General features: G+C 40.1%; 1 protein-coding gene across 4 annotated transcripts in view; it reads left to right on the top strand.

Annotated features, from left to right (window-relative positions):
• The first annotated feature begins 1851 nt into the window (after window positions 1–1851).
• The window catches only part of lpp (LIM domain containing preferred translocation partner in lipoma), a 183770-nt gene continuing 167205 nt past the window's right edge, over window positions 1852–18416 (top strand). Inside the window, exons 1-2 of one of the 4 annotated variants that reach the window (XM_026159643.2) lie at window positions 1852–2078; window positions 9811–9882. The gene's annotated coding sequence lies outside the window, so the exon portion shown is untranslated. Of the gene's footprint in view, window positions 2079–7185; window positions 7288–9810; window positions 9883–13975; window positions 14026–18416 lie in introns of those variants that run through there. The other 3 variants (XM_080297987.1, XM_026159644.2, XM_026159645.2) reach the window with 3 other exon arrangements.

Here is an 18416-nt window from a genome sequence, read left to right as displayed (position 1 = left end):
TTGTTGGCCCTGTCCAAAGTTCCAGACACTAGTCACGCTATTTGGCAGCCATGTTAATGCATCTGGGCAACTACATGTTTTAAAGCATTATATATGGTTACTTTAATTTACTTTACTTTAATTTTTATGGAGTTTAAAAATTACGTGTATGAAAAATGCTTTAAATCCTTGCTGTTTCCCCTGAAAGTTGAATATCTTTTTACATCTTTGCGATTGCTGAATTCTTCCAAAGATTTCAATTTAGGATTCTTGACTGCCATCTCTCTTTATTATAATGTTGCTGCCTTGTTTGAACTTTATAAGTCATGATGAGCTTATATACTAAAAAAAACACACACGTTTCACATATGATATATATATCATATCAGATATATGTACTGTGTTTATTTTGTGTCTAAATTTAGTTCTTTACAATACAAAGAAGTATATCTTAGAAAAAATAAATAAAAATGCAGTTACACTGACAGATATGCATCACAAGTCACAGTAGCTCTACCAAATGACACTCATACAAAAAACATTCTTAGTCGAGAAAGTTTCACTTCCTGCCTGGTTAAACCAAGAAACAACCTCAGGGTCCAGCTTTAAGTCAGCTCCCATGTTAAAATGTCTAACTTTACAGCAGAAATAAACATGTTTACTGCCTGATACAAAAAAAACCACACCTTTGGTCTCCATGGATAATTTCCTCCTTGATAAAAACTATGAATTTTCATATAACTCATCCATCTAGAATCTACAGTTATGAGAATAGCCACTTTGACTGACAGGTGTGCATGTAGAAGACGCTGACTAGGCCTTAGATCCTGTAAATGGAGTGACCAAACTGAACTGCTGTTAGTGCTGTTAGTGGCTTTTGGAGCATTTTTAATAGAAAAATATTGTGACTTTATAGGTTTCTTAATTTTCACTAATTAGCAGGTATCTGTGTGTATCTGTATTGCATCCACACAGCTTATGAATGATACTTAATAATGAAGCTAGTTAGCATTAGCTGATAACTTTGCACTCCATCCTGTCATCCAAATATGCTCATTTGTGTTTCCAAAACAAATAAATAGAAACAAGAATAACATAAAGGTGGCCAAAGTACTAACAATAGCCAAGCCCATCTTTTATGTACAGCATATACATGAGGGTTGAAGTATCGAAAAACATCAAAGGGAGGAGAGAAAATATAAAAAGGTAACTTTAGCTAATGCTATGTCTTCTTAAAATCCCAGTGCTTCTATAATAATGACCCAGAAGATCACAGGTCTTCCAAACTTCCAAACTTCCAAACTTACTGTTTGGACCTCTGGCTTGTACCTCCTGTCACATCTAATGTCTAACTTATGTGATTACCTGTGACAGGTTAAGTAATCATCTCACACTTTGCAAAGGCATCCCGTGGGCTGGACTGGAAAGCATTTGGAGTGCTGGTTCTGGCCCCCATGTTTCTTTTGTAGTGATACAGCCCATGAGAAAACCTGGGATAGAATCTAGGCTGTCCCATATTTTGTATTGTCGGCTGAAGATGAGCTTGACAAAGTTTTGTGTTATTTTTTAAACATTTTGTATTTATTTGTTTTTGGTGATGTCAGATACTAACAGGCAGAGGTTGTTGTTTCTGCAATATGACAACAACACCTCGAATAAAGAGAGTGAAATATGCAAACAAATACCACAAGTTAAACCGGACCCTTATTTGGAGGGCCACTTCTGGCCCCCAGGCCACATGTTTGACACCAAATCACTGCACACTCTTCTTTCATTTACATTTTAAGGGTTCTAAGTATCGGTACGTTCAATTTTTCAGTATTTATTAGGATGACATTTTATTTGAGGAGAAAGCCTCCAGCGTGGACCTTTGCCTGACTGCAGCGTGCAGCTGTGCGCACAGACCGGAGATGTGTGCGCACTGAGGGCCGTGCTGTTTTGGCCTGCTGCCTTACATGGGCAAACCTCTGAACTGACTCAGACGAGCTGGAATTTCAGCGTGACGTCACTGCCTACAACTCTCCCAGAATTTGGATCAAGTAGTTTTCACTGTTTTTGGTGGGATTTCAGCCCCTGTGTTAGGTTTCCTAGAAAGCGAGGTAAGTGAAACTATACGTCGCACCTTTTCAAACATACGGGCGGTTTCCGGTGCAGTTTGACGTGTTGCTGTTAAGAACCCGGCTCTGGAGCAGTTCGTGCTCACTTTGTTCGGCCTTGTTGGGATGTAATGTGGATTTTACTGCAGCTCGGACGGGTTCACAGTGAGGGCGTGGACTCTGTACCAGAGCCCGGGCCGGTAGGACTGTGACACGGGGAAACTAACAGAGCTAACTTGTCGCTAGCTAGTGCCGAGCTGGACTCAGTCATGCACAGAAAACACGTTCAAACACTGTGAAGCGGCTCATTTGGCTAAACGAGACTCGGGGCGTCTCTGCGGGGCTCCTAGATTTAGCACAGTGGTTTACTGCAGAGCAATGCGGAAGACACCAGAGCCCCCACAGAGCCCTCCATCAGAAGGGAAACATGTCGCTGCTTTTTACTTTAGAGCGCCCAGAAACTTCCGTTTACTAAAAAATAGTTATTTGTATCGTCACTGTTGCTGCTTGTTGGACTCGTTTGCCTCGAATTCGCCACGTTGTTCGAGTACTTTTCATAGCCGCGTGTGTCACAAAGTAACACATCTGTGCTTTGTTGGCGTTATTGCTACAGAAGTATCCTTCACAGCAGGGGAGTCAAACTTTTTAAAGGCGAAACAATAAAAAACAAACAAACCCAACAACAACAACTATCAATGCGAATCTGTGTTCTCCACTTTGGAAAGAAGCCTTTATGTTGTCGCTGATGACGTCAGTGACAATTTTGACTGTACTGTCAGGTGACGGTACTTTTGAGCGTGGACACATTTTTCTTCCACTTTAGCATAAGCGTCACCACCTTATAACGTCTATGCATCCCAATATCACCCATCCTAGTTGGATCATCTAGTGGGCACTTTGAGCTCAGTTGGGGGCCACTCGAGGGAAAAAATAACAAGAAAGAAAATAAAGTTTTTATCATTAAACCATACACCACTGTCAGTTCAGTTCAGTTTTATTTCTATAGTACCAAATCACAACAACAGCTACCACTAGGTGCTCAGTAATGTAAGGTAAAGACTCTGCATTGATAGAGAGAGAACCCTCTGTAAGTAAGCACTTGGCAGCAGTGGGAAGGAAAAACTCCCTTTTAACAGGAAGAAACCTCAGTCATAACAAGACTGGACACAAGGCAAAGGGGACAGGATAAAAGACAGAGAGCTGGAGATTAAACTGATTAAATGCGAAGTGGCGAGAGAGTGGTAAAGAAACACTCAGTGCATCATGGGAAACTTCCAGAAGCCAGGTTTATTGCAGTGTAACTAAGGGAGGGTTCAGAGTCCCCCGATCTAGCCCTAACTACGTGCTGCACCAAAAAGGAAAGTTTTAAAGTGAAACTTTTAAAGTAGAGAAGGTTTCTGTGTCCTAAATCCAAACTGGAAGCCTGTTCCACAGAAGAGAGATCTGAAAATGAGAGGTCTGTCTCCCATTCTACTTTTAAATATACTAGGACCCACAGTAAGCCTGCAGTCTGAGAGTGAAGCACTTAACTGGGGGGGGATGATACTATGAGATAAGACATGGCCCAATGATCCATCATTTTTTCATCTATTACATTATTTAAATGAAGGAATATAGTACAAAAGTCAATGTTATGCCTGCCTGCCATGGGGATTATGTTGGATTTATGGTTTTATGGTGGTGACACATTGTAACTGCAGACATTTATGAAGTCCAACCTTGTATGCACTTTCATACACATGTATCAGTGCAGCCTGCATTCACTGCAATTGGCCTTTTGGCCACCACTGTCGTCTGCTACGTGTTTCCAGCTTCTGCCGCCATTTTTCCCATCAACTGGAAGAGAATGAATCAACTCAAAGAGACAATTAGTTTGTCTTTCGTAAACAACACAGTCAGGCATTGGTGTAGATATTTATTGAGACTGGGAAGCTCAAGTGACTGTTTGTTAGCCGTTTGTGTAATTATTTTACAGTTTGGAACTGAATGTATCAATCGGTCAGTTTTCTAATGCTTATATCCGGGTCCTGGGTCACAGAGGCAGCTCTCCACGCAGAGATGTCCAGACCTCCATCTCGCAGCTACCTCCTCTAGGCTGTGGTAGGCTCTGGTACTGACACTTAGACATAATCTCCACAGTTTGTCTTGGGTCTGCTCCAGAGTGTCCTTCCTGTAAGATATCTGAAACATTTCACCTCTGAGGTGTCCAGGAAGCACTTAGTCAGTTGTCTGAGCCACTTCAACTGACTCCATTTGATGTGGAGGAATATCAGCTCTGCTCCGAACCACTTCTGAGAGACTGAGATCCTCACCCTTTCTCTAAGGGAGAGCCCAGACATCCTCCAGGGAAGGCTCATTTCTGCTGCACAGACACAAACTAGGCAGGTTAAAAGTCCAGCATCGATCATAATGAATAAAAATACTGCATCATTTCTTCTTCTTAGAAGCATAAATGAAAGCATTTTATGATCATGTGTGATTGCCTCTCTATAGTCCTGTATTCCTAATCTTCTGTTGCAGCACCAGTTAAAACTGTTGCCTGTCATTCCAGCTGCATATCTGTTTTGTGATCATCTTTGGGTGGGATATATACTCCTGTTATGACCTGGACAAAATGGATGAATAAATCTGCTTTGCATTCCCACATAAATTCCTTCTAGATTGAAGTTTTGCAGTGCATAAAAACCAACAAAGTGGAACTTTAAAGGCTAAGTCCCACATCTACTTCTCTATAATTCTGCTGTTGTATGGTTTGACAGGATGATGGTTTTAAAATGCAGATGCAGTGTATGTAAGATTGTTTCATGGTAAATGTATGGGTCTCTGCTTTTTACATTGTGTGTTTATTCAAATTCAAATTCAAATTCAAATTTTTATTTGTCACGTACACAGTCATCAGTTTAACAGCCTTTTGAAAGGGTTTCAGACTCGCATAGTCACAGGTGACGCAACATCTCCAAAACGGTTGTTAACTGGTGTTGTACATCAATAAAATATGAAGAATTAGTTTACCCGACTAATATTTGTATCGGTGACTGGACAGGGCAGTAACATTCAGTTGTCAGATAATAAGTCATGCACATCCATATAGTGTACAACAAGCCAGGCTGTAAACCAGAGAGGAGTGCTTGTGCAAATAGTGGCCAGAGATATGGACTTTTCCTTTGCAGATATGTTTAAAAATGTTTGGTCTGTTGACGTAACCAGTACTGAGGCAATACCTCCGTATTTTGCTTCAAGATTTCCTCAGAAAGTTGACTAAACTGAACCCTTTTATACCTAAATGGATCTGACGTCATCTTCCTCTTTGTGAGTGAAACAAGAATCTTGGTCCAGGCTGAAGGTATTGTTCTGCCTTGGAATGAAAAATAAATCTCACTTTCTTCTTTAAAAGACTGAATTCAAACTTTGACTTGGATGTGAATTTCAAATCAATAACACCAAGGTCCCTTGGGAGAGCTGTCATCAAACTGAATACATCTGCGTCGCTCCGACACATTTTCTACTCAGGCAACATTAAACGAAACTGTCTTTAAAATCTCTAGCTAAAAAGAACTCGTTTGACAGCGTTGATGATGTTAAACTTAAAAGATGAGTGGCTCTGCTGCCTTTGAGCCTTGGCCCCCCTGGTAGTTTTAGTCAAGTTATTCCACTGTTTGTGTTTCTTGACATATTTTAATGAGAATGTCCTTCTCTGAAAGAAACGGCACCAGTTTTTCATACTCACACAGCACCTCTTTTAGAAAACACTACCTCTATAAGCTGTGATAAACCAAGGATCTTCTAAGGCTGTAGATGGTTAATTACAATTAGTGTTGTTATGAATGGCGGTTAGCTTTGGCAAGCTGATCCTGGGTTCGAATCCACCATCAGGCCAGAGCCTTTCTCTGTGCAGTTTGGATGTTCTCCGTGTGTCTGTGTGGGTCTTCCTCAGTACTCCGGCTTCCTTCCACAGTCCAAAGACAGCTTTCACTTTGGGTTCTTGGCTAGCTTAGTGTTAGCATTGGTGTCTGGCTAGCCTAGCGTTAGTATGTTCTCTGGCTAGCTAAGTATTAGCATGGTGTCTGTGCATAAAGCCGAAGTTGTGTTAGCAGCTTAATGCAGCTGTTCCCGTCCTTTATTCAGTTTCCACTTTACAGTGGAACCCCAACTTACGAAATTAATTCATTCCCGAGGGTCTTTCGTAAGTCGAAAATTTTCGTAAGTTGAAGCACCCATTGCACCTTTTAAGTGAGGCGATGCTGAACGATAGGCTATAGGCTAATTGCTAACTAGAACAACAATAAGTCGTTCAAGTGGAACAGCGAAACTCAAGTACGGAAGCCAAGGGGTTGTCACATGATTTGGAAGGCATTGTAGGCATTGTAGGCTCAGCCAATCAGAGCCCGCAGATTTCGTTACACGGGCATTTTGCCGTAACACGGGCAGAAATATATTGCCGTTCAGTGCCTTCGTAACTTGAATTTTTCGTAATATGGGGTATTCGTAAGTCAGGGTTCCACTGTACTATCACGCTCCTGTCCTTTTGTGCAGTAAAAAAAAGTTATGTCCATATCAACATTGTAGACGGCGTTGCTATTTCCTCCACGCCCTGTGAACTGAAATCATTGGATTGTAGTGCAAGTGCAACAGGAACCACTAAGCATCAACAGGCAGCTAGACTAACAATTCCAAGGAACTGAACTACTAGATTCCTGATTCCCATCCCTAGATCCTGAAGGACATTTGGATCTGAATGGGTCAGTGATGTTTTCTTGAGTGGCTGAAGACACCATCTCCCAGTTTTTCATACTCCATACATTTCTGAATCTGCATCCAGATCTTAATCAACTCAAAACTCATCATTTAAATTTGGGTCGATATGAAACTTCCTTAAAGGATGACGAATGGGTTTATTGTTATTGCACAAAAAACGATAAAATTGATGCAAATATGTTAAATGAACACCAAAGATCGCCTGGGACCGATAACAACACAGTTCCCCACCAGCCCCATGATGCAACCTACACAGCATAGCATAACATGTCTGTGCCTGTTTAAGACTTCTGCTGTTTTCTCAGCTTGGGGTGTGACATGTAGTGGGCTGGTTTTCCCAATACTCCTATCTGACTCTTATTTAATCCAAAAGAATCCTGTAGGATAATTCGGGGTCGTCCCCTACAGCTGCAGGGCTCCTTCAAAGCTAAAACCATTTCGGGGGGATTTTTATTTTGTAAGTACTTGCGGTATCTGTTTGATGAATTTTATTAGTGTTGATTTCAGATAGAAATACACACTTGAACCCAGACAATGCTACTACTAATAATGCAGTCTACGGTATATAACTAATGTCCATTCAGCATAACATTTAAACAAAAAGTAGCATAAAGGTTGAATTTTTATATCTCATGGAGACGCAAGTCATCAGTTTGCTGTTTAATGTAATGACATCTTTGGAAAATCACCATTGATAGTTTTTTGGGTTTTTTTCTTTTTCTTTTTCTAGGAAAATAGGTCAAAAACAGAGTTTTTACAGTTCCAACAAGCTTGAAAGTCAGTATTTGGTGTGACCACCTTTATTCTTCAACACAGCCTGAAAGCTTTCAGGAAAGCTTTTCTGTTGTTTCTTTAAGTAGTATTCAGGAATAGTTCTCCAGGCTTCGTAGATGGATGTTTCTCCCTCCCACACTGTTTCAATAATGTTGAGGTCCAGGCTCTAGGGAAGCCAGTCCGTGACTGATAGTGTTCCATTGTGTGTTTTTTCTATTCAGGTGTGATTTTATTGCATTGGCAGAGCGTTTTGAATGAAGCTGATTACCAATCTTTGAAAATAGTGGATCAAAACTTTACTTTTCTATGACAAGTACAACATCACTGGCTGAAATGGAGCCCCAAAACATGACAGAGCCTCTACCGTGTTTTATAGATAGCTGCACCCCATTCCAAGATGTGCCAAGATTTAATCTAATCGCTATTTAGGAATCACCTTGTTGGTGCAAAATACAATTTTATTTCCATCCATTTGTATGGCAAATGTATGAAAAATGCCAACTCTTTGGCATTTTTCATGGATTCTGCAAAAGAAATAGGAGCAAATGGTGTTTTTTTTTGCCACAGGCTTCCAGTAACAAAGTCCCCAAAAATACAATTTAAAAGTGGTTCTTTGCTTTTATGTATAGACCCAACAGCAGTCCATCCATTTAGTTTGGTGCCGTTCTTATCCTTGAATGATTCATAGATCAATGTTAAGTAGCTTAATAAACAAACAACCAAAAATCATTCATCTGAAAATGGTCAGGTACGAGGACTGGACTGAAAATTAGTAAAACAAAAAAATGTTGAAGACCTTCAGAAAACCCTGGAAACCTTTGCCCTGGAGCACTTACATATCATACAAACACAAATACATATCAAAAGCCAAATACTTTATATATTAAAAGTACCTACAGAAACCTTTTTAGTTAGCATACGATGGTATGACCTCCAGATTTAAAAGATTTGATAAATGTGATGGATCAGATCTCTGTGCTGTTTTAACTTTCCAAATTCGTCTGTGATGCCTCACCAGTGCACCATGCAGATCTTGTTTGTCAGTAACTCTTTCACAGTTACACAACCAGATCCCATAATTATAGAGCGAGCAAGCTGACATTATCAGTAGATAATATAGTTTAAGTAACTCATCTGATAAAAAGCATGATATGGATTGCGTAATTTCTTGGTTTGACATGCATATTAGTCACTGGTAAATGGACCAAAACCAGTGTAAAATGCAGCAATACAGAAATTAGCCCTTGTAAATGTGTTTGTAGCATACATATTTTTGCCCATGTGACCTCAACCTGGATAAGCAGTAGAAAATCCATGTACAATCACCATGAATAAGAATTAGTATATAAATAAGTTACCGTGTTAATTATTCCATTATTACAATCTTCATTCCTGTTGGCTAGTTAATAGTTGTTTTTTTTTTAAGCTTAAAAATGTGTGTCACAGCCCGTCTTTGGTTGCAAGATGATTTTAATTTTGAGCCTTGCAGTATGACTGTTTTGGAGGGACTAAAATATTATCACAATTTTTTCACCCTTTTATCTTTCAATTCAGAATTAGGTTTTAGCCTTTTTTTTTTTTTTAAAGTTTTGCTCCAATTTTGGCTGGATAAATTGGACATTCAACATTTTTGAAACCATCAGACTTCCATCTGATGGTTTGGTACAATCAGATGGAAGTCAGATCAGCCAAGCTCATTGAACCTGTCTGCTGGAGTATGTAGTGTCTTAAATTTGACGCCTAATCCCTACAAAGTAATGAGATGCTTTGACTTGAACACATGATGGCCAGTGCAAACAAATTGGTCCTTCACCTGTCAGGAGTGCATTTATATTAAATTTTAGTCTGTTAGTTCTCTCTGCTAAATAATTGTTGTGCTGTGGTGAAATATTTTCTGCGGTGTCACTTGTCAGCATTGTTGTTCCCGCTCTACATCTTTGCTATGAAGTATTGCTCCCAGAGGGGTGACAGGTGTTTGACAGACTCAAATTTAAATGGACAACCAGCGCTTAGGTTCATGCACGATTTATAGGAAGCCTGCCCAAAGTTCATCTTTCTGCTGATGAACAACACAGTCATGGAAAAAAAAATGTGTGTGAGATGACAGGACCTACTTACCATGCCAGTGTGGGTCCTGCATAGCACAATTAAAGTTGTGTAATCCATTTGAGTAACACTGAGGATTTTTTTTTTTATTATTTCTCAGTGTCAACAGACTTCAACATACGGCTTTCATCGTCTTCCAGAAACACTACAGCGACGTCAAAGTGGAGAAAAAGTAAGAGAGCTTTTTTGCTTTGCTGAGTTTTACCTTTTTACATGTTGCTGTGTTTTCTGTCACGTGGTTCTACAGGGAGTGCAGAATTATTAGGCAAGGTGTATTTTTGAGGAATAATTTTATTATTGAACAACAACCATGTTCTCAATGAACCCAAAAAACTCATTAATATCAAAGCTGAATGTTTTTGGAAGTAGTTTTTAGTTTGTTTTTAGTTTTAGCTATTTTAGGGGGATATCTGTGTGTGCAGGTGACTATTACTGTGCATAATTATTAGGCAACTTAACAAAAAACAAATATATACCCATTTCAATTATTTATTTTTACCAGTGAAACCAATATAACATCTCCACATTCACAAATACACATTTCTGACATTCAAAAACAAAACAAGAACAAATCAGCGACCAATATAGCCACCTTTCTTTGCAAGGACACTCAAAAGCCTGCCATCCATGGATTCTGTCAGAGTTTTGATCTGTTCACCATCAACATTGTGTGCAGCAGCAACCACAGCCTCCCAGACACTGTTCAGAGAGGTGTACTGTTTTCCCTCCTTGTAAATCTCACATTTGATGATGGACCACGGGTTCTCAATGGGGTTCAGATCAGGTGAACAAGGAGGCCATGTCATTAGTTTTTCTTCTTTTATACCCTTTCTTGCCAGCCACGCTGTGGAGTACTTGGACGCGTGTGATGGAGCATTGTCCTGCATGAAAATCATGTTTTTCTTGAAGGATGCAGACTTCTTCCTGTACCACTGCTTGAAGAAGGTGTCTTCCAGAAACTGGCAGTAGGACTGGGAGTTGAGCTTGACTCCATCCTCAACCTGAAAAGGCCCCACAAGCTCATCTTTGATGATACCAGCCCAAACCAGTACTCCACCTCCACCTTGCTGGCGTCTGAGTCGGACTGGAGCTCTCTGCCCTTTACCAATCCAGCCACGGGCCCATCCATCTGGCCCATCAAGACTCACTCTCATTTCATCAGTCCATAAAACCTTCTTGAGATATTTCTTGGCCCAGTCTTGACATTTCAGCTTGTGTGTCTTGTTCAGTGGTGGTCGTCTTTCAGCCTTTCTTACCTTGGCCATGTCTCTGAGTATTGCACACCTTGTGCTTTTGGGCACTCCAGTGATGTTGCAGCTCTGAAATATGGCCAAACTGGTGGCAAGTGGCATCTTGGCAGCTGCACGCTTGACTTTTCTCAGTTCATGGGCAGTTATTTTGCGCCTTGGTTTTTCCACACGCTTCTTGCGACCCTGTTGACTATTTTGAATGAAACGCTTGATTGTTCGATGACCACGCTTCAGAAGCTTTGCAATTTTGAGACTGCTGCATCCCTCTGCAAGATATCTCACTATTTTTGACTTTTCTGAGCCTGTCAAGTCCTTCTTTTGACCCATTTTGCCAAAGGAAAGGACGTTGCCTAATAATTATGCACACCTGATATAGGGTGTTGATGTCATTAGACCACACCCCTTCTCATTACAGAGATGCACATCACCTAATATGCTTAATTGGTAGTAGGCTTTCGAGCCTATACAGCTTGGAGTAAGACAACATGCATGAAAAGGATGATGTGGACAAAATAATCATTTGCCTAATAATTATGCACTCCCTGTAGAGCTTGGTTGGAAGGTTAAGTGTACTAATTTCCACACTAGAAACGTAGGGACTTAGTCCTGGGTCTGAACTTCATGTTCTACCATAAAAGCAGCATGCCCACAATGAAGCTGTAATGATGGGCTCAGTGTTAAACAGTACAAGGAGTTACTTGTTAATCATTGTGTTCCTTCCAGTGAGGATTCCTATGAACTTGTTATTGCTCTATTATCTTCGTGAGCTTTTGTACATCAGGTGTAATGTCACTTATCAGCAAGCCTTAGTGTGGAGACAAGTGAGTCGTGCAAATGCAAGAAAAAACTTAACATATTAGCCGCCACTTCCAAAATACATCGCAATCTCCAACTTGTTTTGGTAGTGGATGTGCATTGTGGGTAATGTAGGCATTACGAATAAAAAAGAATGCTTGGAATCATCTTAACTACTTCCACAAAGGAGGCTTATGTTTTTGGTAGCATTTCTATATCTTCAAGAGATCAACTTTTCGAAAAGTCTTGTGATTCCGATAACTGGAAAATGATGTAGGAGCTTCAGATTGATACCATAGATGCATCTACCAAAAATCTCAGAGACCTCGACCTCCAGGTCAGGGTAAGCTTTCTAAAAATCTTGTATATTGTGATAACTTGAGAACAAGACGATAGCAGATATGGTGGACACACCTTTAGGTTCATTAGGTTCATCCAGCACAGACTTGGGGAATAATTTTGACCATAAAGCATATCTTACAAGGTAAACCACTGCTTCCAGACAGTCTTCCACTTCTTCAAACCAGTAAGCGCTGCAGGCAGCCTTGTGAACTTTTCTTCCTTCAGATAGATCTTGTTGACTGAAGCGTGTCTAATAATTGTCTTGGATTGAGTTGAACTAAATAACAAGTGACTTTGGGTGTTTATGTGGGTGGAAAACACACCCCAGTAAAGGAAAGTGGTGAACTTCATAATCAAAATGAATGTTAAAAAAAAGGTGATTGTTTTCTTTTTATTTTGTTTGCATGATCATTTTCTAATGATGCCAAAATCAAGAAAAAATCGGACTGTCATGGCCGAATGCTGGTTGTAGGAGTCTTCTCTGTCCTCTGTGAATGGCAGGGTCATTGTAACCAACACCTGTGTCAGGTGGAGCTCCAACGTGTCAATCTCACAAGGCTGCAAAGCAGAATCGGGATTACCATCTAAAGTCCAGGAGGGACAGTCACTAGACAGGCAGCTGATTTTTGCTTTGAGATTTATCATCAAGTATTACTTAATGATTTGTTTTGGAAAGCTTGGGTGCGCCTCCGTGCTGCCACCTGATGCTTTCAAGTTTTGTGCAAAGACTGAAGTTGCATCAGACTGGCTTATAAGCGCCTTTACGTCTTTGCATAAATGAGTCGTGAAGTTTTTAAGGCTCTTCTGTGTTTACATTGCAGCTGCCTTCTCGTGAGGCCCCATTTAGCAGTCTCTTTTAATATCCTTCCAAACATGCACTTGGAGTTCAGCTTCCTATGAAAGTAATGCAAATGCCAAAAGAAGGGCAGAGCTTTACTTTAACCCTGTAGACCCTTCATATCACAGATGTCTCAGGTGCACATTATTTACATATATGGCATTAGAGTCAGGGGGAAAACTTTGACTTCTCATTTAACTGTTCAGACTGACTTTGAGTCAGATTTCTATGAAGTTTGTTACAGAAAACGATTCCCCGCATTAGAAATGAGGGAAGCAAAAACAGAAAATGACTTTATCTTGAAGTGTCAGTGAATGGTCTTCTCCTGTGGGATTTGAATGAAGTGGGCTGAGCTGTTTCAGGAAATGAGCACTCTCAAGCCAAGTTGCTCCTCAATACACTTCCAGTCCATGCAGGGCGTTGTAATGTTCTCTTCTACCGGCTGTTTAGCGGCTGACCTATGGCACTCGTGGGGCGTAATCAGACTTTAATTACACCCTCTTAATCACTTGAAGACAATCTGTGCGACAAGACCGCTCCTCACAGCACGTGGGCTGTTTTTACCTGCTAATCTGGCCCTGCTTTCCTGGTTAATAGGGAGTGAATTATATTGATATTCACTTTATTCTGCATTTCTTGGACATTCCTGTACTTTTGAGGCCGCTCATTTTTTCTTTTCTTTCTTTCCTTTTTTAAACTATATTCTCTTAAATATAAGAGCAAGCTCACACTGTCACCCATCTTAGGTCAGACTCAACCAAAAACAATGTGAAAAGTCTCTACAATCATCATTATTATTCCAAGTGAAAGGTATGCACCGCAGAACTGGCTCCGTGGAGTGACTCTGGCTCACAGAGTATGGCATTCCAAGCTAAAAGCAAACCAAACTGATATTGCCCTCCAATACCGTCTTCATATTTTCTCCATATTTGGAAGTGTTTACCTCCTCATGATGGTTGACAGAGGTTGGATGAGGGGATGTGAGTCATTTCAGCTGCACAAGGCTTTCTGGGGGTGAGAGGAGTCTTCCAAGTCACTGCCATTTAGTGAAGCTAGCAGTTTGTGTGCCTCAGTGATCTAAAGAGAAACTGTGAGTATCATTATGTGCTTAATTTATAATCTAATCACTTGAAAGGAGCTTAAGTAGCAGTTTCACACATGTATTTTTTTGCATATAATGCGGCTGCTTTTGGGAAACCTTTATCATTATTATCATAATATGAAAAGGTGAGGGGATCGATTTGGATTGTTTCTCTGGCTCACCAGATATTTTCAGAAAATGTTTAAAAAGTTCAGATGAGCGCAGCGCTCCAGTGACACATTTTTCTTACTGCGAGACTGACTTTGTACGCAGATGTCTCAGTTATGCCAGAAAGTTAGAGATGAAGGTGAAAAATGCAAAAAAAAGTGTTATGTCTGACCAAACCGAACACACATTTTTGGGGCAGAACTTTTTAAATAGCCCAGTATGTTTTCCTGTAGCTGTCCTGTGGTTGAGTGTGAGTGAGTGAGGGGCAGCTCAGGTCATTGAAGAATTCTGGTTTTGCAAACAGCCACTCTTACTGATAGCTACACCTTAACAGGTCTGACCTCCCTCCTGGCTCTTACTTTCACACTTCAAACACTTAATGGCAGCTGCCTGGCAGTTTTTTTCCACTTCACAAGTCGAGCAAGAGGTAAATGATTTTACTTTGCTGCGAGGGCTCAGGCTGCTGATTTTAGTGATGGTGTGGTCTGATTATCTAATTACTTCTATCTCTAAATTACACTGGGACTCTGTAAGCCTTTTAACCTGAGAGATAAACTGCCTGCGTAAATGTTTCCTTTTAATTTGTGTTTTATTACATGCCACTGAAAATATGTTTGAAATGATTATTTACACCGTTTAATGTTAAGTAGCTTCTGCCTTTGTGGGAAAAACTTCTCTGAGCCATGGGGGTCAGACACGTGACCTTTTAGGGTGTCCTGAGATATCTGGTGACAGATATCTAGTAGGGCTGCTCAGTGATGGCAAGCATTATACATACAGTGAGAATCCAATTATTTTCTAATGTAATAATTCTGATAATTGTTAACTTGAAATTTTAAGTAACTGAAAAGCAGACTGATTGGCTTAAACCTCAAATGCGTGTCTATTGCAGGAACCTTATGAAAGGAGAATCAAAAGCCCCGGCTTAGGTGGTAGTGTTATTTATTTTAATGATAGTTGTAAAGTGGCATCAATATTTATAGGAAAATGACCTAATCAGGGTCTTTTTAAGAAATTTAAGAAAATTTTAAGTCTGTGTTATCTTGCTAAGCAAAAGTTTATATATTTTAGTGGAATTTCTGACTATTTAACCAATAAAAATGTATTTTTTCCCTTGATTTTCCTTTGGGGGAAGGACGAAACCTCCTTGGGGGAAGGACGAAACCTCCTTGGGGGAAGGACGAAACCTCCTTGAGGGAAGCTCTAAAATTTAAGCAGAAAAAACCTCAACCAGATTTATAATTATCTTAAATAAATATTGAGCTCCAGCCCTGGGCTTTTTTGGATTGTGAGCCAGCAGGGAGTGAGCGTTAGGGGTTTTTATGATGTTTTTATTATAAACAAGCTAAAACTCTTACATGGGTACTGTAAAGAGGGACAAACAGAAGTTTCTTCAGTATTCCTATTAAGAAGAATGAGATGGCTGATCAGTTTTGCTGGTTTAATAAGCAGTGACACGTGCCGATCACGGTGTTACATCAGTCTTTAGGGGCATCTCTAATACTCTTAAAATGACTTAATCTGGTCTCGGTCTTCTTTGCATATCCTTAATTTCAAGATGCTGGCGCACCCAGATTGGAGGAGATTGCGTGTAGTTTTTTTTTCTTTCTCTAAAGTCAAGTCTTCCAAATGAATCTTGTCAACAAATTAAGGCATGATTAACAGGAGCAATTACACTGAGGAACCAGCTGAGTTGAGGAGAATCAAGCTAAAGTGGAGGAGATTATCTTTCCTATTAACGAGAATCACTTTAGGGTTTGATTGCTTTCTGTTTTTCTGTTGAACTCCTGTTTACTCTGTAACTAATGATGTTTTCTTTACAGCCATTTTCCTGTGCTGCTTAGACCTTTAGAGTGCAGATCAAACTCACACGTTTGGTGCGGCTCCTGTTTTCTCCTGTGGCATCAGAGATGATGGACGTGACATATTCAGGAATTAGTCAAGCTTTGGAACTTGTGCTTTTTGAGGAAAATCAAAATACGCAAATCTTTATTCATATGTCAGAATGTGTGTGGCTGGGCATCTTGATTTAGGGGTTTTCCTCGCAGCTGAGGCTGAATTTTCTTTCTCTCGCACTCGTGCTGGATAGAGTGAGTCAATAAACAATCTCCGATGCATTATTTTTCAGGACAAGTCAAAGCTTTGGCCGCACCCCTCATTTTATTGTTGATTTGGCAGCATGCTGGTGGCCTTTATCATGTTTGAACACCAATCATCACCTCAGTTTAAGGTCTTTGGCCCTTTGAAGTAGGTTTTCCTCAACACTTTGCCTGCATTAATTGTCCGCGTTTCCATTGCAAAACGAGGCCCGCACCCTGCGCTTACTGTTGTGATCCACCTTCTTGTTTGGCAAGTTGTCAGATTTGTGTTGACTTGTCTGGGCCAGGCATACGCCGACATATTTCATAATAATCGAGTCTCCAACTTTTGCTTAAATTTACTGTGTTTCGGTTTTGTTGTAGAGCTCAGACTTTCCCTCCGTACGCTGCCAGTGAACTCTCGGCTCCCGAGGCCTGTGGCCATGAATTGTGTTCTCTTAAGTTCAAGTTTGGATTTTTCCACAATTTGTTAGATTTAGTTTGCCTATAAATTTAGAACAAGAGCGGTCAGTGTGTGCATACCTCTACCTCTACCTAAACTGAAAATTCACTGCACACCATGCAGGAGGAAAACTGGACCCAGATTAGCTTGATATTTAGAACATCACCATGATGTGTCCTTATTTAAATCGGATATTTATTCCAACTTAAACGAGTCCAGTTTTACTGGTAAACGATTCTATCCTAAAATCTCTTCATACTGATCCAGGTTGACTCAGAAATGTCATCAATTCTATGTTGGGCCAACTGCCATCTTTGACAGGATCTTCCTTTTTCAGAGGTAAATATTACCATATAAAAGAAGCTCAATATATGTTGGTACTTTTAATTGATCATTTACAAAAAAACATTTGAAAGAGAAGAAAAAGGGGGGGAAAAAGAAGCAATTTAGGGCTTATAAATACAGAAAACTCCAAAATTTGACCCATCAGGGCGAGCTGAAAGGAAAGAAGGGAGGCCCATCTCTAAAATGATTTATTGAAACTACTTGGGTTTTTTTTTTCTTTTAAAGGCGCTGTTTTCTGCTTGAGTAGAACAAAACAATGTCAGATTCCCTCTCGTGCTCTTGCTGCCCTTTGTTTTTGAAATTCCCATCTTTTGTTCTATTGATTTTTCCTACTGGTTTATACTTTCTCAGTTTCTGGAACACAAAAGGGACTCGCTGAGGAGCAGGGACTTTTTTATGGAGGCATGAACCAGTAAAAAAAACAAATTTTTTTTTTTTGATCAAACTATGAAGTTCCTGAAAGGGTTCCCACGGAAGTTCCTCTTTCCTAAAATGTTTTCTTGAGTCCAGTTTCAGACGTCAACATCAGCCTTTAATTCATATTTTCTCTGGCACGTCTGAGCAAGACTCTTTTTCTAGCCATGATTCCTTTTGTATGAAAACTGTTTCTATTAGTCTTATAATAAGACTTTAAGCAAGTGTAGCTTAGGGTGGTAAAATGGAACATAAAAACACTGGTGCCTATATAATAGACAGATGTCATTAATCTTATTCACATATATAAGTGATGGTCATGATACTCATATGATTCATCTTGATTCCCAAAGGGGGTGATGAAGGCTCAAAACGTGCTGGAAAGAATGACATGAATTAAAGAGCATTAAATCTTAACCTCCTGCCCCCTCCTCGTCTACTTCAAGGGCCTGCAGCTCAGAAAATATTCATAAAATGTGGGAGAATTTCTGCGCATTGCAGCGCAACAGAACAAGTTTTTGTTTCTGAGCAAGTTGAGGTGAGAAGTCCCGATTAGATTTTTCGTGGAGAGGAGCCATCGTCATAACAGTAAATATTTCACACAGTAAAGGACGAGAGGTGCCCCAATCGTTTAGGATCAGATGCCACTAAATGATTAATCTCAGATTAGACAGAAGCTCGAGGCTAATGGGACACTTTACACTTGCTTGGCACGCAGTGACAGATGCTGGCCTCTAAAGACCATCAAATTACTGAAGCATGCAGTTGGCAAAACACGGGGCTGTTAATGAGGTGCCAGAACATTTCAACTCCAAAACATAAAACAGATTGAAATGATGACAGGACGAAGAATTCAGATTTTACCTTTGTATGCTGTGAAACCAAGCGATTTGAAACGCTTATTATTAGCACTGTAAATGACCTGAAACTTT

The sequence above is a fragment of the Astatotilapia calliptera genome, chromosome 23 (genome assembly GCF_964374335.1).
Source record: "Astatotilapia calliptera chromosome 23, fAstCal68.1, whole genome shotgun sequence".
In the NCBI taxonomy this organism is placed as follows: domain Eukaryota; kingdom Metazoa; phylum Chordata; class Actinopteri; order Cichliformes; family Cichlidae; genus Astatotilapia; species Astatotilapia calliptera.
The sequence above is the reverse complement of the archived record's forward strand: the minus strand, read 5'-3'. Positions and strand labels throughout refer to the sequence as shown.